The 26645-nt window shown below is 48.9% G+C and overlaps 1 pseudogene; it reads right to left on the bottom strand.

The window, feature by feature from the left end:
• Positions 1-396: 396 nt before the first annotated feature.
• LOC125538483 lies at positions 397-25524 on the bottom strand (annotated as a pseudogene).
• Between the last annotated feature and the right edge of the window lie 1121 nt (positions 25525-26645).

Genomic DNA, 26645 nt, shown 5'->3' with positions numbered 1-26645 from the left:
CGACGTCAACGCATGCAGGCGCCGAATTTCTTCTTGGAGACATCGGTCAAGGTCTTCCCTTCCACTCCCCACCACCTGCTCCTTGGGTGAAAACCCTAAATCAGGTGGGAGGTGGCGGCGGTGTTCTTAGCATTAGATTTTGCAATGCCCGCCCTAATACCACATGATGACTACATATATTAATCATCAGAAGCAACCAATCAAGCATATAGAGTAGCAGCACATCTTTCTAGTGAATAGAATGAAGGTTGGAGGAACGAACCTATACTCATTGTCAATCCAGAGGATCCCTTCTGGCGCTCCTGCTCGATAGACATGGATGACCCCTTCTGCCCATGTCTTCCCCGACCTCCACCTACACTACTCCTGCCCTTCTTTCCGCCGAAGCCTCCCTCCTCAGAACTCCGACATTGGAGTACATGGCAGTGGCACCCAGCCCACCACGATGGCGCCCACATCCTGCACCAATAGCTCATACCGCCACTTCACCTCCTCGGTTTTCTTTGCCTCAACCATGTTGGCTATGTAGTTCCAGATGGCTTCACCGTCCTCCAAATCCACCATCGCCAGCGCATTCTCCAATGCCTTGTCCTTCTCCCGCGTCCACCCTCCGGGCACAGACCTGGATTCAGACCCCTCCTTCCCATCCATCAGTCTGGCTATCTTGTTCCACAAGGACACACCCTCCTCCAGATCCACCATAACCAGCGCATTCTGAAACGCCTTGTCCTTCTCCCGCGTCGACCCTCGGGCCTAGATCCATACCATATGTGCTTTACTAGGTTGGTTCTAGGCATCACATAAATCCACTAAGTCATAAAAGATAGTTCTGTAAACTTAGAATATTGGTTCTATAAGTAACTCCAGAACTGAATATTTATGCTTTCCTACCTAGTTGTTATGATAAATGAAATGTGCAAATCGCACCCTTTCACCAGCTACACATTTCTAGAAAATTGTAAGTTACACTTTCTACTATCATTGTAGTTGTCTTGGATAGTTTCTTGGACTAGAATGACTCAAGATGGCTCATGAAGATGTAGGCAGTTCTGGACATGAACAGTACACCCACATCGTAAACTACCAAATATAGGCACACTCTCTGCTTTAAATTCGAGGGAAGTAGTTTGACTAGTTCAATATTTCTTTCCAGGACCCATGAAGCGACACCATCACAATTGATCCTTTTCTTCCCTGATTGGGCAAAGTGGCAAAATCCAAAAATAAAATGTAGGGGAGACTCAAAGTTAATGGCAAGTAAACAAAATGAGGCTCAACTAATATATTCACACCACGGTGCCATTAGAGTAGGTTAACACCATATGATGAGTACACAGATCAATCGAGCATCTATAGCACTAGCACAAATTTCTAGTCAGCGGAAACAAAGGCAATATCATTAATTTCCCAATACACACAAAAGGAAGCTCTATACTAATGTATTCACACCAAAGTGCCATGAGAGTAGGTAAACTACAGAGCATCATATTTTCAATATCCACTATAACACCATATGGTGATTGCACAGATTAATCATCAGAAGCAACCAATCAAGCATCTAGAGAAGCATCACATCTTTCTAGTGAATGGAAACAAAGGCTGGAGGCACGAAACTATGCTCATCTTTATTCCAAATGATCCCTTTTGGCACTCTTGCTCCAAAGACTTGGACGACCCATTCTGCCCATGCCTTCCCCGTCATCCTCCTACCCTGCCATCACCCTTCTTTCTGTCGGAGCCTCCCTCCTAGGGACTCCGGCCATTGGAGTACATGGATAGTGGCACCCGACCTACCACGTTGGCATCCCCTCCCTCCACCAATAGCTCATAGTGTTGCTTGACCCCCTCAGTTGTCTTCCCCTCAATGACGTTAGTTATCTTGTTCCACATGACTTCACCCTCATCGAGATCCACCATCGCTAGCGCATTCTCAAATGCCTTGTCCTGCTCCCACGTTGACCCTCTGGGCCCAGAGCCGGATACAAATCCTTCTTCCCCACAACGACACTGGGCTCTCTTGTTCCACATGGCTTTATCCTCCTCCAGATCCATCGTGCTAGTGCACTCTGGAACGCCCTAGCCTGCTCCTGCATCCAACCTTCGGGCCCGAACAAGTATCATCTATGCTTTACCATGTTGATACCGGGCATAAAGTAAATCTGCTAAGACATAAAAGATAGTTGTGCAAACTTAGAATTTTAGATCTATTATTCACTCAAGAAATGAATAGCCATGCTTTCCTATATTTTTGCTAAGATTAAAGCAATTTCCATTCAATGAAAAGTGCAACTTGCAATGTTTCGTCGGCTACACTTAAGCAATGTAGGTTACACTTTTTACAATAATTGTAGTTGGCATTGGGTAGTTTCTCGGATTGGAACATCTCAAGATGGATCAGGAAAAGGTAGGAAGTTGTCGATATGAACAAAACATCCTCATCATAAACTACCAAGTCTATGCACCCTTTCTCATTTGAATTCGAGGGCAGTAGTTTGTCTAGTTCAATATATCATTCCACGACCAATGAAGCAATACCATTACAATTGATCTTATTCTTCTCTGATTGTGCACAATGGCCAAATCTAGGAAGAAAATGGAGGGGAGACTCAAAGTTAACGACAAGTAAACAAAAGGATGCTCAACTAATGTATTCACACCACAAGGCCGTGAGAAGAGGTAAATAATGTGAGCATCAGATTTGCAATATCCTCCCTAATAACACCATATGATGATTACACATATCAATCATCCAAAGCAATCAATCAAGCATCTAGAGCACCAGTGCAACTTTCTCATCAACGAAAATAAAGGCAACATCGGTACTTCCCGAATACACACAAAAGGTAGCTCTACTAACGTATTCACCTCCTAATTCCATGAGAGTGGGTAAACAATGCGAGCACAAGATTTGCAATATCTACCCCAATACTGTATGATATTTACATGGATTAATCATCCAAAGCAACCAATCGACCATCTAGTGCACGAGCGCAACTTTCTAGTCAACGAAAACAAAGGCAATATCATTAATCTCCCAATACACAAAATGGAAGCTCTACTAACATATTGAAACCATAGTACCATGAGAATAGGTAAACTACATAAGCATCACATTTGCAATATCCACCCTAATACCATATGATGATTGCGTAGATTAATCATCGGAATCAAGCATCTATAGCAGCAATATATCATTCTGGTGCGTCGAAACGAAGGCTGGTGGCACAATCCTATGCTCATCCTAAGTCTAGAGGATCTCTTCCAGTACTCGACATAATTGGATGACCCCTTCTACCCATGCCATCCCCATCCTCCTCCTACCGTGCCACTGCCCTTCTTCCCGCCGGAACCTCCCTCCTCGGTACTGCTACCTCTTGAGCATGCGTTGGTTTTCCCTTGAAGAGGAAAGGGTGATGCAGCACAGTAGCATAAGTATTTCCCTCGGTTTTGAAGAACCAAGGTACCAATCCAGTAGGAGACTACACGCAAGTCGCCTTGTACCTGCACAAACAAATAAGAACATTGCAACCAACGCGATAAAGGGGTTGTCAATCCCTTCACGGCCACTTGCAAAAGTGAGATCTGATAAAGATAATAAGATAAATATTTTTGGTATTTTTGTTGTATAAATTGGAAAATAAAGATTGCAAAATTAATAGTAAACTAGACTTGTAGATCCGAAACTTATATGATGTAAAGTAGACCCAGGGGCCATAGGTTTCACTAGTGGCTTCTCTCAAGATAGCATATATTACGGTGGGTGAACAAATTACTGCCGAGCAATTGATAGGAAAGCGCATAGTTATGATGATATCTAGGCATGATCATGAACATAGGCATCACGTCTGTGTCAAGTAGACTGAAACGATTCTGCATCTACTACTATGACTCCACACATCGACCGCTATCCAGCATGCATCTAGAGTATTAAGTTCATAAGAACAGAGTAACGCATTAGGCAAGATGACATGATGTAGAGGGATAAACTCAAGCAATATGATATGAACCCCATCTTTTTATCCTTGATGGCAACAATACAATACGTGCCTTGCTGCCCCTGCTGTCACTGGGAAGGGACACCGCAAGATTGAACCCAAAGATAAGCACTTCTCCCATTGCGAGTGTCAGTGTACTAGAGTAGGGGTACCCTAGTATCCCGAACTTGTGCACGGGCAGTCGCAGCATCCCGCGGCAAGGCTTGCCGGGTGACCGCCAAGGTCCTCCGTGGTTCCTTTGGAGCCTTTCAAGGAGACAAGACCCCGGCAAGAGGAGCTTGCCGGGAAGGCCAACTAAGGCACCTCAAGACCCCGGCAAGAGGAGCTTGCCGGGAAGGCCGCCCAAGGCATCTTAAAGAACTTGCCGCGGCGCGCCACGCGTCCCGGCAAGGCCCGGTGAGCGACAAGCTCCCGGACGCGACAAGACAACGACCGTGGCAAGGCGTTTGCCGCGGCGAGCCACCACTCTGTGTCCGCGCTCCAGCACATCCACCAACGTGTCGCTCTGGGACCCTTCCCAGCGTACGTGGCGGGAGGCTGTGCAGCCAGCGGTGAGCGGTGGCAAGCGGCGCTGACAAGATTGCCGCCGTGGCGAGCGGTGGCATCCCTGACGGTCCCTTTTACACTGTTTAGGCGACACAGACGGGCATTTAATGCCCTTGTCCCCTGCCATCAGGGTTAGGTATGATACACTGTAGCCGGTAGCTGTACCAACCGCAGCACCTTTCCCTTTTTGCCCTTGTCTACGTTGCCACCTGTCGGTGACCCCTTGAGCATATAAAAGGAGGCCCATGCGCAACATAGAGGGGGGTTAGCTGGTTCGAACACTCACGCTCGGTCTCATTAGCCGCTGGTGTGTACTGTAGCACTCCGCGCTCCCGAGCAAGAACTCAATACAAACCACAAAGCAGGAGTAGGGTTTTACGCATCCGTGCGGCCCGAACCTGGGTAACTGCTCGTGTGTTTCGCCTCGATCCGCTCTTTGCACGACCTCCACCCCCGCCGAACCGAAAGGGACTCGGTCCGCCGGTCCCATAGGTGCCCGTGGATCAGTACCCCGGCATCTTTGGCGCGCCAGGTAGGGGGCGTCGAAGTTGTGTGAACCAGATCCGGCGTTCACGCGAGCTAGATCTCCATCATCTTCATCGACATGCCACCGAAAAAGAAGGCTTCGGAGGCGGCTGCTCCGTCCGCCCCGCTACCACCGGAGCAAACGGCTGATGGGGCGGACGCCGGCGGAAGAACGGGCGTCGACGAGGGAGCTCACGGTGCTGCCAGGTCCAAGGACAAGGCTGCGCTTCCTATCGGCGGCGTAGCCGGCTCCCACAACGACCGGGCGCACTCCAAGACCTCGGCGTCCGTACATGCACCGCGCCCATCTCATGAGGCGCGGGACCAGCAGCGTCACGGTGCTCATAGTACCATGCGCTTGCTGGACCAAGATCGAGCTGGTGGATCTCGGAGTGTTCAAGACCAGCATGCACACCAACATGCTGGCACGAGCGAGGCGCGGTCGCCTGGACGGGATACTGCTCCTTCTAACATAGTTAGGAGTCCGAGCATATCCCTCTCCTCGCACCGTTCGCCACCACCACCCGCCACTGCAGCAAAAGCTTTGGCGCGAGCTCAACTGCTCCTAGACTACCCTCCAACAGCAGACAAGATCGACGACTGGAGGGCCACCATCTAGAGTCTCATCGGCTTCGCCAACGGCGACACTCAGCGGCAGCCGAGCACGTCGCAGCCGCGGCAAGTCAGCCAGGCACGAGCCGGTGGCGACAAGACCGGTGGGGGTGCAACCTCTGTGCACTCTCTGCCCCGAAGGCCAAGATCACCGACTCGTCGGATCCACCTCGACAGCGACTCCACCGCGTCGTCAGATCCGCGAGCTCGCCGCGATCAGCGCCAAGTTCTTCACGAACGACAGCAAGAAGACGCTCGTACTCGCATCGAGCGCTGAAGAGAAGCGCGGCGTCAATCAGACCAGCGCGCTGGGCCCTCTGTCGACATGCATGCGCCAGGGGAACCAGGCGACTTGTTGTACGCGGTAGGTTGCCCTGCGTTCACCCGTGAGCTGCGGCAAGTCCAGTGGCCCAGTATGAAGAATTTCAAGCTAGACGTACCAGAGAAGTACGACGGCAAGTCGCATCCGTCGGAGTTCCTCAGCATCTACACCATCGTGGTGCAGGCTGCCGGGGGGCGGGACGACAAGATCCTTGCCAACTACTTCCCGCTGGTGCTAAAGCCCAACGTCAGGTCTTGGCTCATGCACTTGCAAGACAACTCCATATCCTCTTGGCAGACCTATGCCATCAGTTTGTCGGTGCCTTTACAGGCGGCCACAAACCTCATGGCCAAGAGAGCGACCTTCATTTGCTAGCCCAGAAGGAAGGAGAGCCCCTGCGCAAGTATATTCAGAGATTCAGCCGTGTGCAGCACAACATCCCAGATGTCCACCCTGCCGCGGTCATCAGCGCGTTTCATCAGAACGTGCGTAACCGCAGGATGCGGGAGGAGATGGCGATGTGCAAGATCAGAGATGTCAGTGAGCTGTATGCCCTGGCCGACAAGTGTGCATGTGCTGAAGAAGGGAGGAAACTCCCCGGAGAGAATATAGGAGCAGGAGGATCTGACAGTGAGGATGCTGCCCCGGCAAAGAAAAACCGGCGGCGGAACAGGAAGAAGAAAGGCAAAGATGTGCTAGTCGTTGAGCAGTCCGGCAACGAGGGTGGCGCCAAGAAAGCCAAAGTTGGTAGCTCCGGCAAGGAGGTTGCCACATGCACCAACTGTCAGGCTGTGGCGGTCGCCGACAAGCAGGACGGCACCGACAAGCAGTACTGCAAGATTCACCGCACCAAGGGCCATGACCTCCAGAGCTGCAAGAAGGTCGAGCAGCTTGTCCAGCAGCAAAAGGCTAAGTACGAGCGACGAGACAAGGAGAGGGCCCAAGGAGGCGCTGGAGAATCTGGCAAGAAGCGCGCCGGCCGGGGAGGACGCCGCGGCAAGGCCAAGCAGCGGCAAGGAGACAGACCTCCCCGCGGCCGCGACAAGGATGAAGACGACGACGACGACGACGAAGACATGGATGATGTTGAGACCAGTGAGCAGGAGTTCCAGAAAGCCACAGAGGTCTTGTGCATTGACGGTGGTGCTTCTCTGCATACTTCGCACCGCCAACTCAAGCAGTGGGTGCGGGAAGTCAGTGCAGCAGAACCACCTGTCGAGTCACGCAAGCTTCTGAAATGGTCCAACACGCCTATCATCTTTGATATTAAGGACCACCCTGACCGCACAACTGCGGTCGGGTGCTTGCCGATGTTGGTCTCGCCAACTATCCGCAACCTCAAGGTCACTAAGATGTTAGTTAACGGCGGGGCCGGCTTGAACCTGATCTCCTCCGCTGTACTCCAGAAACTCCAGATCCTTGACAGCGAGCTCGGAGAGACCGGCACATTCCAAGGAATCAACCCGGGAAGGAGCAAGCCGAAGGGGAAGGTCACGTTGCCAGTAACATTTGGCAGCGAGCTCAACTTCAGAACTGAGAGGGTCACTTTTGACGTTGCCGATATTCCGTTGCCTTACAATGGGATACTTGGCCGTCCAGCACTCGCCAAGTTCATGGCAGCCTCTCACTATGCATACAACATGCTGAAGATGCCAGGCCCGATAAGCGTCATCTCTGTCCCTGGCGACAAGAAGGATGCTCTTATCTGCACCGACAAGATCTACCGGGAAGCAGCAGCCGCAGCAGACCGCAAGTCACTTGCCGCTGAAGCTCCCGAGGGGAAGAAGAAGACCAAGTCCGGCAAGAGTTCCGATGCCCACTCCGGCAAGCGCACCTCTTCGGAGTGCTGCGCTGCCGTCGAGGACGCACCATCGAGCTCCACCGACAAGTGTAAGAAGACGATGGCAGCTCCACCAGAGACGAAGAAGGTGTCCACCAAGGAGGACGGCACTGGTGGTACCTTCACCATCAGTGCCACTCTCGACCCTAAATAGGAAAGCACGCTCATTGCTTTCCTGCGGGCGAACGTCGATGTGTTTGCGTGGCAACCGTCTGACATCCCCGGTGTTCCCAGGAAAGTAATTGAGCACCACCTCGCCGTTTGTCCTCATGCGCGGCCCGTCAAGCAGAAAGTTAGGAAGCAAGCAGTGGAGCGCCAAGAATTTATTGCAGAAGAGATCAAGAAATTGGAAGCAGCAGGCCTTGTCAGAGGAGTGCTCCATCCTACGTGGTTGGCCAATCCTGTAGTCGTGCGCAAGGCGAACGGGAAATGGAGACTTTGTATCGATTTTACCGATGTTAACAAAGCTTGTCCCAAAGACCCATTTCCTTTGCCGCGCATTGACCAGATTGGTGACTCCACAGACGGATGTGATTTGCTTTCATTTCTTGATGCATACTCAGGATACCATCAGATCTTCATGGCAGAAGAGGATGAGGAGAAGACCGCATTTATTACTCCATGTGGCACGTACTGTTTCATACGGATGCCTTTCGGATTAAAAAATGCTGGTTCAACATTTGCAAGAGTAGTCCATGTCGCTCTTGAGCCACAAATACACAGAAATGTGGAAGCCTACATGGATGATATAGTGGTCAAGAGCCAGGACAAGGCAACTCTGATCCAAGATTTAGACGAGACCTTTGCAAATCTGCGTAAGATCAGCCTCAAGCTCAACCCAGAAAAGTGTGTGTTTGGAGTTCCCTCCGGCAAGCTTCTCGGGTTCTTCATGTCTCAACGGGGAATTGAAGCCAATCCCGACAAGATCAAGGCCATTGAGCAGATTGAAGCACCAAAGCGCGTCAAGGATGTACAAAGACTTGCCGGTTGCGTGGCTGCTCTCAGCAGGTTTATCTCTAGGTCTGCTGAGCGCGCCCTGCCGTTTTTCAAATTATTGAAAAAGGCAGGTCCAATGAAATGGACTCCGGAAGCGGAGGCTGCGCTGCAAGACTTGAAGAGATACCTGTCCTCCCCTCCAATACTTGTCGCACCTAAGCCACAAGAGAAGTTGCTGCTGTACATAGCAGCAACCAATCAAGTGGTTAGTGCTGCGTTAGTAGCAGAGAGGGAGGCAGATGACGAGCCAGCAACCACGGCAAGCGCATCCAGCGACAAGCAAGGGGCTTCCCCGGCAAGCTCTGGTCCCGACAAAGATGGATCTACGCAGATGCACGAGGAGACACAGAAGAAAATGGTGCAGCGCCCAGTTTACTTTGTCAGTTCCCTTCTGCAGGGGGCTAGGTCAAGGTACTCTGGCGTGCAGAAATTGCTTTTCGGCCTTCTCATGGCCTCGAGAAAGCTGCGCCATTACTTCCAAGCACATGAGATCACAGTTGTCACTCGCTTTCCGCTGAAGAGGATACTACAGAATCCAGAAGCGACAGGCAGGATTGTTGAGTGGGTACTGGAACTGTCAAGCTTTGGCCTCAAGTTTGAGAGCACTTCAACTATCCAGAGCAGAGCATTGGCAGAATTCATAGCAGAATGGACGCCAACACCAGATGAAGAAATTCCAGAAACGAGCATCCCCGTCAAGGAAGCAAGCAAAGAGTGGCTGATGTACTTTGATGGTGCCTTTTCGCTGCAAGGCGCCGGCGCTGGCGTGCTACTTGTCGCACCCACCGGAGAGCACCTCAAGTACGTAGTCCAGATGCACTTTCCCAAGGAGCAAGCAACAAACAATACTGCAGAGTATGAAGGCTTGCTTGCCGGTCTTAGGATCGCGGCAGACCTTGGGATCAAGAAGCTCATTGTCAGGGGTGACTCACAGCTTATCGTCCGCCAAGTAAACAAGAACTATCAGAGTCCGTTGATGGAAGCCTACGTCGACGAAGTAAGAAAGCTAGAAGAGCACTTTGACGACCTACAAATGGAGCATGTTCCAAGAGCTCAGAACGCCATTGCCGATGGCCTGTCAAAGTGCGCCGCACTTAAATTACCTGTGGAACCAGGGATCTTTGTGCTCAAGCTGACTCAACCGTCCGTAACGCCATCAACTGGACAGAGCAAGAAGAGGAAGTTGATTTCTGGTGGCTATTTGCCGGCAGAGCTTCCCGAAGCCGCCGCCAAGAAGGTCCCCAAGATCAACGCCAAGAGCGCTGAGGAGCAGTCTGCCCCGGCAAGCCCCAGGGTTTGTTCCGTTGAAGCAAAAGCTCCCGATAAGTTTTGCTCCGGCAAGCTTGTCGGGGAACGTCAAGCTCCGGCAGAGACGCAGCTTCTCGCCGTAGAAGCGGATGTTCCCGCAGCAGCTGAGACCAACACCAAGAGTGCTGAGGAGCAAGATGCTCCGGCAAGCCCTAGGGTTTGTTCCGTTGAAGCAGAAGCTCCCGACAAGTTTTGCTCCGGCAAGCTTGCATGCCTGCAGGTCGACTCTAGAGGATCCCCGGGTACCGAGCTCGAATTCGCCCTATAGTGAGTCGTATTACAATTCACTGGCCGTCGTTTTACAACGTCGTGACTGGGAAAACCCTGGCGTTACCAGATTGTCCGTTTCCTTCAGACAGGAGAACTTCCCGAAGAGCAAGAAGAAGCGGAAAGAGTAGCCCGACAGTCAAGTATGTACCAGTTTGTCGATAAGACACTGTACAGAAGAAGACTCAACGGTGTGAAATTGAAGTGTATTCACCGGGAAGACGGACAAAAGCTGTCGGCAGAGATACATGGAGGCATATGTGGTCACCACATTGGTGCAAAAGCACTTGTCGGCAAAGCATTCCGGCAAGGTTTCTTTTGGCCGACAGCCCTCCAGGATGCAACTGCACAAGTAACCAAGTGTGAAGCGTGCCAGTTCCATTCCAAGAAGATACACCAACCAGCTCAAGCTCTCCAGACGATCCCTTTATCCTAGCCATTTTCGGTCTGGGGGCTCGACATCCTCGGCCCCTTTCCCCGAGCAGTCGGGGGCTTTGAGTACTTGTACGTTGCAATCGACAAGTTCACAAAGTGGCCGGAAGTGGAACCAGTGAGGAAGGTGACAGCACAGTCAGCAGTCAAGTTCTTCAGGTCGATTGTTTGCCGCTTCGGAATCCCTAACAGGATAATCACCGACAACGGCACACAATTCACGAGCCGCACCTTCATGCAGTACGTCCAAGATCTTGGCGCCAAGATCTGTTTCGCTTCTGTTGCTCACCCGAGAAGCAACGGTCAAGCGGAGAGGGCAAATGCTGAAGTGCTGCGCGGGCTCAAGACCAAGACTTTCGACAGGCTGCACAAGTGCGGAAGAAACTGGATCGAGGAGCTGCCGGTGGTTCTTTGGTCGATCAGAACGACGCCAAATCGAGCCACTGGACAGACACCTTTCGCTCTAGTCTATGGAGCAGAGGCAGTTATCCCCACAGAACTCGTATACGGGTCACCTCGAGTGCTCGCTTATGATGAGCTCGAGCAAGAGCAGCTGCGACAAGATGACGCGCTGCTCCTTGAGGAAGACCGTCTTCAGGCTGCTATGCGAGCTGCTCGCTACCAGCAAGCTTTGCGCCGCTACCATAGCCGCAAAGTTAACGCCAGAAGTCTCGAGGAAGGCGACCTTGTTCTTCGGCGTGTTCAGTCCGCCAAGAATTCCAACAAGTTGACGCCGAAGTGGGAAGGCCCTTACCGGGTGAAACGAGTCACTAGGCCTGGCGCTGTCCGCCTTGAGACCGAAGATGCCATTCCGGTGAGCAACTCCTGGAATATTGAGCATATTCGTAAGTTTTACCCATAAGGCGCGGTTGCCGGAACCTGTTCTGGCAACCACCTTTTGTACAAGTCTTGCCGCTGTTGCATGTAATCCTTTGTACAAAGCCGGGCGCAGACCCCGTGCATAAGTAAAGCTCATGTGCTCCACACATTTTGTCATTTTTATGCATTCTATTTTTTGCATATGTGATCTGACACTTTGTGCAGCACCTACTCCCCGGTAAGCAATAACGAGCCGCAAGGCTCCATATCTTTATTTTCTCTTCTTTCTTTTTTCGCAAGGAAAGGAAGGTTCCCTCGCCCACAAGTTTGCCGGGGGGGAAAGGAGAAGATAATGGTATGGACCAAGCGTCGTTCAAGAAAGTTTCACCTTGCCGGGAAGCAAACAACAGGAAAGCTAAGTTGCCAAAGTTTTAGCAATCACATTTTTAAAATTTTTAAGTTATCTCCCTTGAACGACCGCACTTTGTATGGAAAACCTGTGCGCGGAGGAACCAACTCGTAGCTAGTTGCGCCCTTACTTTGTTTCGAGTCCGCTCAACAACTTAAGTGAGCTGCAACTAGTTGCGACAAGGTTTCTTGTCGGTAGCGGCACCGCCAGCAGGCTGCTGACGTCCCGCACTCAGCGCTCGCGGCTCAGGTGCCTGCACCGGCAAGTTCCCTAAAAGCGTAGGGTAAAAAGACATACAAAGGAAGGAATCAAGTAAAGGGAATAACATTGCAATCATTACCCAGAATAAAGTTATATTACAAAGATAGCTTGTCGCAGCTCTAATAGATTGTTTTCATAACATGATAAACAGCGACAAGGAAAGAAGAAATGGGCGGCCTAATCTACGCGATCGCCCTCGATCCTCTTGATCCCGCTCACCTTGTCCACAATGGGTGCGACAAGGGCCTTGAGCCCCTCCAGATCGGCATCCGGCGGCAGGGTCTTGAGGACGTTGGTGAAGTTGAGGCCCGGATTGCGGAAGGCCACCTTCACCAACACTTTCTGAAGAGCTCCCGCGCAGATCTTGCGCGACTCGTCGGCCAGCTGCTTCGGGATCCTCTCCCGGAGTCGCTGGAGGGCCGTCGCCACGCCCTTGACGAACAAGACGAGCTTGGCGCTGGGTTGGAGGTTCTCGTCGGAGCGATACCCGAGATCCTCCATCCCCAGCTGCGCCAACTCCTTGTCAATGTCTGTGGCGGCAACCACAAGACTCTCCGTCCAATGCTCCACAGTCTCCCTGAAGGCGTTTTGGGTGGCGGCAACACTCTCTAGCAGCGCCTTGTCGGCCTTGATCTCCTCCTTCAAGGCCGCCTCCTGCTTCTTGGCGCCATCCAGCGTCCTGGTCAAAGTGGTCAGCTTCGACTCAACATCCGCGTTGGAGTCCTTGGCGGCGCTGAGCTCTTTGCCCTTCTCGGCAAGATCAGCTTCTAGCTGCGCCACCTTCGTCTCCAACTCCTTCTTGGCGGCCTCGGCGGCGGCGGCAGCGTCCTCTGCTTGCTTGAGGGCTCCGCCAAGTCTTTCCTCATGCGCGGCAAGCTCCTCCTCGTGGGCGTCAAGATTGACCTTCCACTGCGCCAGCTCGCCCTCCTCCGCGGCTAGCTTCACAGCGGCAAGTCGTTGCCGCTCTTCGACTTCAGCCTTCTCGAGGAGGAAAGCCTTCTGCGCTTCAGCGAGCTGCTCCCGCTCCTCCGCCAGGGACCAGAGGGCTTCCCGATGGAAACCCCTGAGCTCTTCCGCGCGCTTCTCGATATCTGCTCCCGCCTTCGCGACTAGTGCCTCGCGGGATTCCAACATGGCTTGCCGCGCGCGGTAGAGCGACATCAACTTCCGCAGCAGCCGCTCTTCTTCGGGCTCGTTGCTGCTGCTGCTTGGCGCGTCAACCAGCGTCAGCCCGACGGAGGCGAGCACTTCCCCGTCGAAGATCTCTCCCTCGACCGGTGCCCTGGAGCTCGACGCCCAGGGGAGGTTGATGAAGACGCCTTCACCGGCCTTCAAGTATACGCCTGGCTAGGGCTCTTCAGAGCCTGGCGCTGCGGCAGCGGCAGACGGGTCGGCGGTCGGTGCAGCGCCTGGCGCTCCTGCGGCCTTAGGGCCGTCAGTGCGATCGCCAGACCCCTCGCCAGTTGCCGCGGCGGCAGCCTTGGCGGCATCGCCACCACCGGCTGCTTCATCGGCGGCGACCTCGGTCTCCATCTGCTCCGCAGCGGATGGGTCTGACAGCCGGAAAAGGGGAAGAGTCAAGCAAAAATCCAACAAAAAGAAGATCAAAAGAAGAAGAACCCAGGGAAAGTTTTTCAGCAAAAGGATCACCTGTACCGGTTTTTGTAGTCGTGGTCTCCGCCGTCGGGTGGCCGCTGGTGTTGTCCCTTGCCGAAGACCTTCCCTTGCCGGAGACCTCTCCCTTACCGGAAAGCCCTCCCTTGCCGGAGAATTCTTCCTTGTCAGGGGATTCTCCCTTGGCTCCTGGTGAGGCTGCTCTGCTCCTACACAAGTCAGCAATCAAATATCAGCAAAGACAGAGTATCCATACGCACCTCACAAGCAGAAAGCAAACCATATACTTACGCTGGGGGCTGCTCTGGAGAAAAGTTGCCGGGTCCGGCAAGGTTGTCTCGGGCGCACCTCCTGCTGTCGCAGTAGGCTCGTCCTCGATGATAATCACCGGGACCTTGGCCCTCTTCGCTGCTCTCTGGGCCAGAGTCCTAAAAAGGAACAAGTTCAGAGCAAAGAAAATGAGATACAAGACAAAACAGCAAGGATTGAAGAACATCAAGTACAGCAAGAGAAGCTTACTCTTCTTCCTCTTCCTCGTCGGAACTGAACGCAGAGAAGCCGAAGTCCGGCGCGCGCCCGGCGCGAGGAGGCGGAGGAGAAGCTTCCCTTGGCCGCTTGGCGGGGGCAGTGGTGGCGGTCTGAGACGGCCCCGCTCCAGCTGTCGTCACGGCATGAGAAGCGGCAGGAGCAGAAGCGGTGGTCCGGAAGGACCCCGCTCCAGTTGTCGTCGCAGCATGAGGCGCTCCCGCAGCAACGGTGTTTGCCGCGGTGGAGCGTGTCACGCGGCGCGGCGACTGTTGACCCGCTTGCCGCTCCGCTACGTCACCGGCCTTGCGGAGACGCCTTCTTGGTGGGATGGAGGCTCTGCTTGCGGCGAGCTGCCCGAAGACGAAGTGGAAGACGAGTTGATCTCCAGCGAGCCGCTCGTATCCTTGGCGGGCTCGCTCGACTCGATGTTCTGCCCGGCAAGCTCTTTCTCGCCGGCAGGCTCCCTTCGCTCGGCACGGCTTGCCGCCTCTGCTACATCTGCCTCCTCCACAGTAAATCCAAACTCGCCCGCGGCCGTGGCTGCCGCCGCCTCTTCCAGCCTGGTGGCGATAAGTGCCATCTCCGCATCGGTGGTGTCGTGGGTGAGGCCGTCCTTCTCGTCGGCGTGGATCACCACTTCTACCAAGTCATCGAAGAATTGCTGCACGACGTCGTCTGCAGGCTCCTGCCAAGTTGGCACAATTCCATGCGAGTCGCACTCTGGCATCATTGCACGGATGCGGTCGAGCGAAGAATTGTTGCACAACGGAACGACGCCCGCCGGCAACCTGAAAACTTCGGGATGTTGGGGGTCGTACTTGAAGAGCTCCTGGAGCATCGCGTTGAGCTCCAGAACTATGAAGTTGTAGTTGAGGCCCGGCCGCAGCCTCATCATGTCCGCCGTGTTCTTGAACTCCCAAGTGGGTCTCCCCCGTTCCTGCAGGGGGGCGATGCGGCGGCGAAGAAAGTCTGCGCCAACAGCGCCTACAGTAAGCCCGGCAAGCCTGAGGCGCAGGATCCGGGTGACAGCAATCTTCAGCCTGTCGTCTTCCGGGGCCACGTCACTCCAATCGCTGCCGCGTGCTACTGGGGTTTGGCGCCGGGCGGTGAATGGCTGCGGGTTCTCCTCGTCAATCCAGCACCAATCTGCCCTCCACTCCTCCCACTTGCCGCGGAATTCTCCCTCTAGATAGGTTTCCTTCTTGCCGGCCCTTGAGATCCAGGCGATTCCGCCGGATAGAGGCTCTCCTCTCTCTACTCTGGGTATGAAGAAGTGGCGAAAGAGGGCTACGTTGGGATGGACTCCGACAAAGTTTTCGCAGAGATGTGCGAAAACTGCCATGGTCAGAACGGCATTGGGGGTGAAGTCAAGGAGGTGGAATCCATAGGTATTCATGATGTCGCAGAAGAATTCAGAGAAAGGCGGGCAGAGCCTGCAGTAGAAGAACAGAGCGAAGAAGGGGTATCCATTTGGGGCCTTCTTCCAGGCGGCGGCGGGGAGTACCTTCGTGCGTGGATGCGCTCGCGTCTCCACCGACCAGAAGAGGTAGTAGTTCTCCCTCAGCTCCTTCGCGGGAAGCTTGGGGGGGAAAACTGCGCGCTCCTTCCGCAGCGCCGCAAGCCGCTGCGCCTCGGTCGACTTCACGAGCTTCCCCTTGTCGGCTTTTGGATCCATGGCGGAAGTGGTGGAGGAGATTGATGGCGTTGGTGGCGCTGGTGGCAATGGGGAGCGGAGCGTTGCTCTCTTTCGGCTTTGGGAAGACGAGGGAGCGGCGGAGATTTCTGAGATTGGAAGCAGCAACGGGCGAATGTGCGAACTGCCCCTGTTTCTCCTGCTTATAAAGAGGGAGGGGGCGGACGTTCCGCATTTCCGAATAAAATAACCACCCACGATCTCTCCCACGACACCGCATTCAACACGTGCCGTTCGGGGAGGGCGCGGTGGATACGGAGAAAGATACGGCGTAACCTAGGCCGCGCGTGCCCGTGCCCTGTTTTGGGCCTGGCCCAACAGCGCTCGGCACCGTGTATGGCCCAGGCCCGGGGGCTCCTGTCGGTGTACTAGAGTAGGGGTACCCTAGTATCCCGAACTTGTGCACGGGCAGTCGCAGCATCCCGCGGCAAGGCTTGCCGGGTGACCGCCAAGGTCCTCCGTGGTTCCTTTGGAGCCTTTCAAGGAGACAAGACCCCGGCAAGAGGAGCTTGCTGGGAAGGCCAACTAAGGCACCTCAAGACCCCGGCAAGAGGAGCTTGCTGGGAAGGCCGCCCAAGGCATCTTAAAGAACTTGCCGCGGCGCGCCACGCGTCCCGGCAAGGCCCGGTGAGTGACAAGCTCCCGGACGCGACAAGACAACGACTGCGGCGAGCCACCACTCTGTGTCCGCGCTCCAGCACATCCACCAACGTGTCGCTTTGGGACCCTTCCCAGCGTACGTGGTGGGAGGCTGTGCAGCCAGCGGTCAGCGGTGGCAAGCGGCGCTGACAAGATTGCCGTCGTGGCGAGCGATGGCGTCCCTGACGGTCCCTTTTACACTGTTTAGGCGACACAGACGGGCATTTAATGCCCTTATCCCCTGCCGTCAGGGTTAGGTATGATACACTGTAGCCGGTAGCTGTACCAACCGCAGCACCTTTCCCTTTTTGCCCTTGTCTACGTTGCCACCTGTCGGTGACCCCTTGAGCATATAAAAGGAGGCCCATGCGCAACATAGAGGGGGGGTTAGCTGGTTCGAACACTCACGCTCGGTCTCGTTAGCCGCTGGTGTGTACTGTAGCACTCCGCGCTCCCGAGCAAGAACTCAATACAAACCACAAAGCAGGAGTAGGGTTTTACGCATCCGTGCGGCCCGAACCTGGGTAACTGCTCGTGTGTTTCGCCTCGATCCGCTCTTTGCATGACCTCCGCCCCCGCCGAACCGAAAGGGACTCGGTCCGCCGGTCCCATAGGTGCCCGTGGATCAGTACCCCGGCAGCGAGAAAGATCAATCTAGTAGGCCAAACCAAACTGATAATTCGAAGAGACTTGCAAAGATATCAAATCATGCATATAAGAACTCAGAGAAGAATCAAATATTGTTCATAGATAAACTTGATCATAAACCCACAATTCATCTGATCTCGGCAAACACACTGCAAAAGAATATTACATCGAATAGATCTCCAAGAACATCGAGGAGAACTTTGTACTGAGAACCAAAGAGAGAGAAGAAGCCATCTAGCTAATAACTATGGACGCGAAGGTTTGTGGTAAACTACTCACACATCATCGGAGAGGCTATGGTGTTGATGTAGAAGCCCTCCGTGATCGAATCCCCCTCCGGCAGATCACCGGAAAAGGTTCCCAGATGGGATCTCATGGGTACAGAAGGTTGCGGCGGTGGAAAACTAGTTTCGTGGCTCCCCTAGAAGTTTTCAGGGTATAAGAGTATATATAGGCGAAAGAAGTAGGTCGGTGGAGCTATGAGGGACCCACGAGGGTGGGGGGCGCGCCTGCCCTCCTAGGCGCGCCGCCCTACCTCATGGCCGCCTCGTTGCTTCCTTGACCTCCACTCCAAGTCTCCTGGATTGCGTTTGTTCCAAAAAAGATCCCCGCGAAGGTTTCATTCCCTTCGGATTCCGTTTGATATTCCTTTTCTGTGAAACACTGAAATAGGCAAAAAAAATAGCAATTTGCACTGGGCCTTCAGTTAATAGGTTAGTCCCAAAAATAATATAAAAGAGCATATTAAAGCCCATCAAACATCCAAAACAGATAATATAATAGCATGGAACAATCAAAAATTATAGATATGTTGGAGACGTATCAAGCATCCCCAAGCTTAATTCCTGCTCGTCCTCTAGTAGGTAAATGATAAAAAAAGAATTTTTGATGTGGAATGCTACCTAACATAATTTTCAATGTAATTTTCTTTATTGTGGCATGAATATTCAGATCGGAAAGATTGAAGACAAAAGTTTAGTATTGACATAAAAATAATAATACTTCAAGCATACTAACCAAGCAATTATGTCTTCTCAAAATAACATGGTCAAAGAAAGTTATCCCTACAAAATCATATAGTCTGGCTATGCTCTATCTTCATCACACAAAATATTTAAATCATGCACAACTCCGAGGACAAGCCAATCAATTGTTTCATACTTTCGATGTTCTCAAACTTTTTCAATCTTCACGCAATACATGAGCGTGAGCCATGGACATAGCACTATAGGTGGAATAGAATGGTGGTTGTGGAGAAGACAAAAAGGAGAAGATAGTCTCACATCAACTTGGCGTATCAACAGGCTATGGAGATGCCCATCAATAGATATTAATGTGAGTGAGTAGGGATTTCCATGCAATGGATGCACTAGAGCTATAAGTGTATGAAAGCTCAACAAAAGAAACTAAGTGGGTGTGCATCCAACTCGCTTGCTCGCGAAGACCTAGGGCATTTTGAGGAAGCCCATCATTGGAATATACAAGCCAAGTTCTATAATGAAAAATTCCCACTAGTATATGAAAGTGACAACATAAGAGACTCTCTATCATGAAGATCATGGTGCTACTTTGAAGCACAAGTGTGGAAAAAGGATAGTAGCATTGCCCTTTCTCTCTTTTTCTCTCATTTTTTATTTGGGTCTTTTTTATGGCCTCTTTTTTTTCTTTTTTTTGTCCAGAGTCTCATCCCGACTTGTGGTGGAATCATAGTCTCCATCATCCTTTCCTCACTAGGAAAATGCTCTAATAATGATGATCATCACACTTTTATTTACTTACAACTCAAGAATTACAACTCGATACTTAGAACAAAATATGACTCTATGTGAATGCCTTCGGCAGTGTACCGGGATGTGCAATGAATCAAGAGTGATATGTATGAAAGAATTATGAATGGTGGCTTTGCCACACATACAATGTCAACTACATGATCATGCAAGGCAATATGACAATGATGAAGCGTGTCATAAATAACGGAACGGTGGAAAGTTGCATGGCAATATATCTCGGAATGGATATGGAAATGCCATAATAGGTAGGTATGGTGGCTGTTTTGAGGAAGGTATATGGTGGGTTTATGGTACCAACGAAAGTTGCGCGGTACTAGAGAGGCTAGCAATGGTGGAAGGGTAAGAGTGCGTATAATCCATGGACTCAACATTAGTCATAAAGACCTCACATACTTATTGCAAAAATCTACTAGTTATCGAAACAAAGTACTACGCGCATGATCCTAGGGGGATAGATTGGTAGGAAAAGACCATCGCTCATCCCCGACCGCCAGTCATAAGGAAGACAATCAATAAATAAATCATGCTCTGACTTCATCACATAACGGTTCACCATATGTGCATGCTACGGGAATCACAAACTTTAACACAAGTATCTCTCAAATTCACAACTACTCAACTAGCATGACTCTAATATTACCATCTTCATATCTCAAAACAATCATCAAGTATCAAACTTCTCATAGTATTCAATGCACTTTATATGAAAGTTTTTATTATACCCATCTTGGATGCTTATCATATTAGGACTAATTTCATAACCAAAGAAAATTACCATTCTATTCTAAAGGACTCTCAAAAATAATATAAGTGAAGCATGAGAGATCAATAATTTCTATAAAACAAAACCACCACCGTGCTCTAAAAAGATATAAGTGAAGCACTAGAGCAAAATTATCTAGCTCAAAAGATATAAGTGAAGCACATAGAGTATTCTAATAAATTCCGATTCATGTGTGTCTCTCCAAAAGGGTGTGTACAGCAAGGATGATTGTGGTAAACTAAAAATCAAATACTCGAATCATACAAGACGCTCCAAGCAAAACACATATCATGTGGTGAATAAAAATATAGCCTCAAGTAAAGTTACCGATAGACGAAGACGAAAGAGGGGATGCCTTCCGGGGCATCCCCAAGCTTAGGCTTTTGGTTGTCCTTGAATTATGCCTTGGGGTGCCTTGGGCATCCCCAAGCTTAGGCTCTTTCCACTCCTTATTCCAAAATCCATCAAATCTTTACCCCAAAACTTGAAAACTTCACAACACAAAACTCAAGAGAAAATCTCATGAGCTCCGTTAGTATAAGAAAAGAAACCAACACTTTAAGGTATTGTAATCAACTCATTCTTTATTTATATTGGTGTTAAACCTACTGTATTCCAACTTCTCTATGGTTCATACCCCCCGATACTAGCCATAGATTCATCAAAATAAGCAAACAACACACGAAAAACAGAATCTGTCAAAAACACAATAGTCTGTAGTAATCTGTAGGTTTCGAATACTTCTGTAACTCCACAAATCCTGAGAAATTAGGAAATCCTTAATAAATTTGTATATTGATCTACTGCAGTTGGAATTGGTATTTTATCGCTCTCTGGTAAAAAAATGAAAAATATTCTCGTGAGCGCATACTTTCTGTTTTTTTTCCAGCAAGATCAAACAACAATGATCTAAGAAGATCCTAAAGGATTTACTTGGCACAAACACTAATTAAAACATAAAAACACAATAATAACAGAGGATAGATGATTTATTTATTACTAAACAGGAACAAACAGCAAGGAACAAAAATAAAATTGGGTTGCCTCCCAACAAGTGCTATCGTTTAACACCCCTAGCTAGGCATAAAAACAAGGATAAACCTAAGTATTGTCATCTTTGGTATGCAGTCCATATGTGGCTCTCATAATAGATTCATAAGGTAATTTAATTTTCTTTCTAGGAAAGTGTTCCATACTTTTCCTTAACGGAAATTGGAATCTAATATTTCCTTCTTTCATGTCAATAATTGCACCAATCGTTCTAAGGAAAGGTCTACCAAGAATAATAGGATATGTAGGATTGCAATCTATATCAAGAACAATGAAATCTACGGGCACATAATTCCTATTTGCAACAATAATAACATTATTAATCCTTCCCATAGGTTCCTTAATGGTGGAATCCGCGAGATGCAAATTTAAAGAAAAATCATCAAATTCACGGAAACCTAATACATCACACAAAGTTTTTGGAATTGTGGAAACAGTAGCACCCAAATCACATAAAGAATAGCATTCATAATATTTAATCTTAATTTTAATAGTAGGTTCCCACTCATCATAAAGTTTTCTAGGGATAGAAACTTCTAGTTCAAGCTTTTCTTTATGGGATTGCATTAAAGCATCAACGATGTGTTTAGTAAAAGCTTTGTTTTGATCATAAGCATGAGGAGAATTTAACACGGATTGCAACAAGGAAATACAATCTATCAAAGAGAAATTGTCATAATTAAATTACTTGAAATCCAAAATAGTAGGTTCATTGCTATGTAAAGTTTTGACCTCTTCAATCGCACTTTTACCAATTTTTGCATCAAGATCAAAAAACTCTGAATCATTGGGACGCCTTTTAACTAAAGTTGACTCATCTCCAGTCCCATCTTTAACAAGATTCATATTGGCAAACAAAGATTTAATAGGAGACACACCAATCACTTTTAGATCTTCATCATTATTATCATGAAAACTAGAAGAACACGCTTTCACAAAGCAATCTTTCTTAGCACGCATCCTAGCGGTTCTTTCTTTGCACTCATCAATGGAAATTCTCATGGCTTTGAGAGACTCATTGATATCATGCTTAGGTGGAATAGATCTAAGTTTCAAAGAATCAACATCAAGATAAATTCTATCCACGTTCCTAGCCAACTCATCAATCTTAAGGAATTTTTCTTCAAGCAAAGCATTGAAATTCTTTTGCGAATTCATAAACTCTTTAACACTAGTCTCAAAATCAGAGGGCATCTTATTAAAATTTCCATAAGAGTTGTTGTGGGGATTACCATAATTATTAGAGGAATTACTAGGGAACGACCTAGAATTAAAGTTTCCTCTAACGCGTTATTACCAAAGTTTTTCCTACCAGCAAAATTCACATCCATAGATTCATTATTATTCTCAACCAAAGTGGACAAAGGCATATCATTAGGATCAGAAGAAACACTCTTATTAGCAAACAACTTCATAATTTCATCCATCTTTCCACTCAAAACATTAATCTCTTCTATCACATGAACTTTTTTACTAGTAGATCTTTCGGTGTGCCATTGAGAATAATTAACCATAATATTATCTAAGAGTTTAGTAGCTTCTCCTAAAGTGATTTCCATAAAAGTGCCTCCCGCGGCCGAATCTAAAAGATTTCTAGAAGCAAAATTCAATCCAGCATAAAAATTCTGTATAATCATCCATAAATTCAAACCATATGTAGGGCAATTACGTATCATTAATTTCATCCTCTCCCAAGCTTGTGCAACATGCTCATGATCAAGTTGCTTAAAATTCATAATATCGTTTCTAAGAGAGATGATGTTAGCGGGAGGAAAATACTTAGAGATAAAAGCATCTTTGCACTTAGTCCATGAATCAATACTATTTTTAGGCAAGGAAGAGAACCAAGTTTTAGCACGATCTCTAAGCGAAAATGGAAATAGCTTCAGTTTAACAATATCATTATCCACATCTTTCTTCTTTTGCATATCACTTAAATCAACAAAGCTGTTTAGATGGGTAGCGGCATCTTCACTAGGAAGGCCAGCAAATTGATCTTCCATGACAAGATTCAGCAAAGCAGTATTAATTTCACAAGATTCAGCATCGGTAAGAGGAGCAATCAGAGTGCTAATAAAATCATTGTTGCTGGTGTTGGAGAAGTCACATATTTAGTATTATCTTGAGCCATCGTGACAAACAATCAATCCAACACAATCACACAAGAGGCAAGCGAAAGAAGGCGAACGGAAAAAGGGCGAACAGAAAAGAGGCGAATAAAACAGCAAAGGTGAAGTGGGGGAGAGGAAAACAAGAGGCAAATGGAAGATAATGTAATGCGAGGGATAAGAGTTTGTGATGGGTACTTGGTATGTCTTGGCTTGAGTGTAGATCTCCCCGGCAATGGCGCCAGAAATCCTTCTTGCTTCCTCTTGAGCATGGGTTGGTTTTCCCTTGAAGAGGAAAGGGTGATGCAGCAAAGTAGCATAAGTATTTCCCTCGGTTTTCAAGAACCAAAGTATCAATCCAGTAGGAGACTACACGCAAGTCGCCTAGTACCTGCACAAACAAATAAGAACCTTGCAACCAACGAGATAAAGGGTTTGTCAATCCCTTCACGGCCACTTGCAAAAGTGAGATCTGATAAAGATGATAAGATAAATATTTTTGGTATTTTTGTTGTATATATTGGAAAATAAAGATTGCAAAAATAAATAGTAAACTAGAATTGTAGAACGGAAACTTATATGATGTAAAGTAGACCCGGGGGGCATAGGTTTCATTAGTGGCTTCTCTCAAGATAGCATATATTACGGTGGGTGAACAAATTACTGCCGAGCAATTGATAGAAAAGCGCATAGTTATGATGATATCTAGGCATGATCATGAACATAGGCATCACGTCCGTGTCAAGTAGACCGAAACGATTCTGCATCTACTACTATTACTGCACACATCGACCGCTATCCAGCATGCATCTAGAGTATTAAGTTCATAAGAACAGAGTAATGCATTAGGCAAGATGACATGATGTAGAGGGATAAACTCAAGCAATATGATATAAACCCCATCTTTTTATCCTCGATGGCAACAATACAATACGTGCCTTGCTGCCCCTGCTGTCACTGGGAAAGGACACCGCACGACTGAACCCAAAGCTAAACACTTCTCCCATTGCAAGAAAGATCAATCTAGTACGCCAAACCAAACTGATTATTCGAAGAGACTTGCAAAGATATCAAATCATGCATATAAGAATTCAGAGAAGAATCAAATATTGTTCATAGATAAACTTGATCATATACCCACAATTCATCGGATCTCGGCAAACACACCACAAAAGAATGTTACATAAAATAGATCTCCAAGAACATCGAGGAGAACTTTGTATTGAGAACCAAAGAGAGAGAAGAAGCCATCTAGCTAATAACTATGGACCCGAAGGTCTGTGGTAAACTACTCACACATCATCGGAGAGGCTATGGTGTTGATGTAGAAGCCCTCCGTGATCGAATCCCCCTCTGGCAGATCGCCAGAAAAGGTCCCAGATGGGATCTCACGGGTACAGAAGGTTGCGGTGGTGGAAAAGTGGTTTCGTGGCTCCCCTGGATGTTTTCAGGGTATAAGAGTATATATAGGCGAAAGAAGTAGGTCGGTGGAGCTACGAGGGGCCCACGAGGGTGGGGGGCACGCCTGCCCCCTCGGCGCGCCGCCCTACCTCATGGCCACCTCGTTGCTTCCTTGACCTCTACTCCAAGTCTCCTGGATTGTGTTTGTTCCAAAAAAGATCCTCGCGAAGGTTTCATTCCCTTTGGATTCCGTTTGATTTTCCTTTTTTGCGAAACACTGAAATAGGCAAAAAACAACAATTTGCACTGGGCCTTCGGTTAATAGGTTAGTCCCAAAAATAATATAAAAGTGCATAATAAAGCCCATTAAACACTGGAGACGTATAAAAAATGATAGACGTATCAGGTACGTTGGAGACGTATCAGGTACTCCCAGCGTCACTGTCCATGGGCAGTGACACCTAGCCACCCTCGATCGCACCCACATCCTCACCAAATGTTCATAGTGACGCTTGAACTCCTCGGCTTTCTTATCGTGAACAATACCCTCTATCTTGTTCCACACGGCCTCATCCTCCACTAGACCCACCAACACAGCTACATTCTTGAATGCCTTGTCCATCTCCCGCGACCACTCTCGAGGACTGGACCTAGATACAGACCTCCTTTTCAACTAAAAAATGTTGGTTATATTTGTTCAACACGGGTTCACCCTCCTCCAAATCCACCATATCCAGGGCATTTCCAAACGCCTTATCGTGCTCGCGCATCCACCCTCCAGGCCCTGACCCGGATCTCGACCCTTCTTTCCCTCAACGGCATCGATTATGTTGTTCCACACGGCCTCACCGTCCTCTAGATCCAGCAAGAGCAAAGCATTCATGAACAACATGTCCTACTCCCACATCCACCATTCGGACTGGGGCCCGGAACCCTCCTCAGTCACAATGACCGACATGTTCCCCGGTCCCGAAGAAGAAAGAGAAAAAACTAGAAAACTCTATAGGATTCCCTGGGCAGAAATAGGGGTGAGAGGTTCCACAGGATTGCAGTGGCGAAATATGGGAAAAGGATAGGGTTGAGGGGCCTGGAATTCCTGCAGGTTCGGCTGAAAATTGGGGTTGTTTTGACAAGAGAAAGAGGGCATGGTAGTCAAGGAGTAGATTCTACGGGCGCGACCGGGAAAACTTTGACGAAACGTCAAACCTACACATGTCTATTCTCAAATGGAAGCAGCATTTGTGTTAGAAGCACATTTAAAAAGGAAATTTCCAAAATGTAATCAGCACATATAAAGAGCAAATGTCTAAACTAGATAGCTCTACATGATTCCCCAAGTAGCAATAGGGGTCATAGGTTCCTTAGGACGTTGGAGGTTAGATATGGGATGAGAGGGGGAGGGGGACTCGAATTGCGGTGGGTTTCGGATAATTAATTTTGGGTTTTCGATAAGAGAGGTCGGGGAGCGGAAGAGCAGATTTACGAGCGCCAATATTGGACAAACTACAACAATTGTCAAACCAACACATGTCCAGTCTAGAATCAAAAAAAGCAGTAGCACATTTATAGAGCTAATTTTAAAAATACTCAGCACATTATGACCATTAAATGAGTGGGTTAGCATAATCGCCAATCAAATAGCAGCGATGTTTTAGCAACTAGCTAACCTAACCCGCAATTCAATCTAACAACTAAGTAGTACTGCTCAAAATTGCTCCCTGAACGGATTTAAGGCGAGACAATGGAGCTCAAAATGTGATCACAAATCCGTGTAGACAATAAAATTACATGTAGAGCATTCTCCTAATTTCCAAATATGTGTGCTATGCACTGATGAGTATTAATTTCGCACTCCTCTATTCAGATTTTACACTGATATATTTCATTAAAATCATATATCCACGCTTTCCTATCTTGTTGGTAAGATAAATGCAATTTCCATTCAATGGAAAGTGCAACTTGCACTTTTTCCACATTCTAGAAAAGTGTAAGTTACACTTTTTACAATGATTGTAGTTGGCATTGTGTTGTTTCTTGGACTGAAATGAATCAAGATGGATCAAGAAGATGCAGGCAGTT

The sequence above is a fragment of the Triticum urartu genome, chromosome 2 (genome assembly GCF_003073215.2).
Source record: "Triticum urartu cultivar G1812 chromosome 2, Tu2.1, whole genome shotgun sequence".
Taxonomy (NCBI): Eukaryota; Viridiplantae; Streptophyta; class Magnoliopsida; order Poales; family Poaceae; genus Triticum; species Triticum urartu.
Note: the sequence above shows the minus strand (reverse complement) of the source record. Positions and strands in the feature narration are given on the sequence as shown.